Raw genomic sequence first — 1,262 nt, 5'->3', positions numbered from 1 at the left:
CTGAGGCTGTGGCTGGTGGGCGGCAGAGGCTGAGGCTGAGGCTGTGGGCTGGGCTGGGCTGGGCTGAGGCTGGCTGGGCTAGAGGCTGAGGCTGAGGCTGTGGCTGGTGGTGAGGGCGGCAGAGGCTGAGGCTGAGTGGCTGGTGGTGAGGGCGGCAGAGGCTGAGGCTGAGGCTGAGGCTGGGGCGGCAGAGGCTGAGGCTGAGGCTGGAGTTTGAATGGAATGCGCTTTGCGGGGGACAATATATCTTGTTAAATTGTCAATATTGACCACACTTTTTCCTTTTTTTAGTGTCTTCAATTGTAATACTTTTGCCATCCACAGCTGTGAAAGGACATATTTCATTGAGGCATAAATTCATCTTCAAAACATGTGATTTAAGGAGATATTGACTTGAGTTAATTACCCATAATAGTGAATGGACCCAAGAGATCGCTCTCCAGTTTCCCCCCTTTCCTCTGTAGGGCCTTGTTGTTTTTTTGAAGAACAAGGTCCCCAACCTGCAAATTTTCCTCTATGCCTGTCTCCATCCGTTTCTTAATTATTTTATTTTGGCTTTTAGCCACATTTGTTTTTACCGTGCTATAGATGTTCTTTTGTATTTTCAGGCCCTCATGTAATTCCTCTTTCAGCATCACTGATGTGACCCTGTCCTCATTTACCTGAAAGGAAATACACAAATGAACAATACATTTTATACAGTGGATATGTACAGTCTATTTTTATACACTGACCTCATATTTTTCAGGTATTTCCGACGGGTATCTTGCCTCACGCCCAAACATCAAGTAATAAGGGCTATGGTTTGTGGTGAGCTGTTTTTTGGTACGCAGTGCAAACATTGTGGCCTGCAATGCCTGGTCCCACGTGTCAGGATGCTCACTCACCATTTTGTTGAGGGATCTGACATACATTCACAAATCATCACAAAACTTAATATACTGTGTAACTCTTATGAGATTAAACTTGCCTTTGAATGGTCCCATTCAGTTTTTCTACCAGCCCATTGGTCTGAGGGTGGTAGGGGGAGGCCAGGCTGCGTTTGATTCCCAGCTTGGCGCACAGCTGAGAGTTCAGCTAATGGAGCACAAACAGCTGTAACAGCTGTTCTGACATAATGGACAATTGTATAATTGCATCTTACCTTGTTTCTAAATTCTGATCCTTGGTCAGTAAGGAGCCTCTTTGGAGCACCAAATCTATAAAAGAAATCCAAAATGCACTCCTGCACCTCCACTGCAGTTTTGGTTTTAAGAGGGTAT

The sequence above is a fragment of the Boleophthalmus pectinirostris genome, unplaced genomic scaffold (assembly GCF_026225935.1).
Source record: "Boleophthalmus pectinirostris isolate CB_2022bp ecotype Guang Dong unplaced genomic scaffold, ASM2622593v1 HiC_scaffold_13, whole genome shotgun sequence".
In the NCBI taxonomy this organism is placed as follows: domain Eukaryota; kingdom Metazoa; phylum Chordata; class Actinopteri; order Gobiiformes; family Gobiidae; genus Boleophthalmus; species Boleophthalmus pectinirostris.
Note: the sequence above shows the minus strand (reverse complement) of the source record.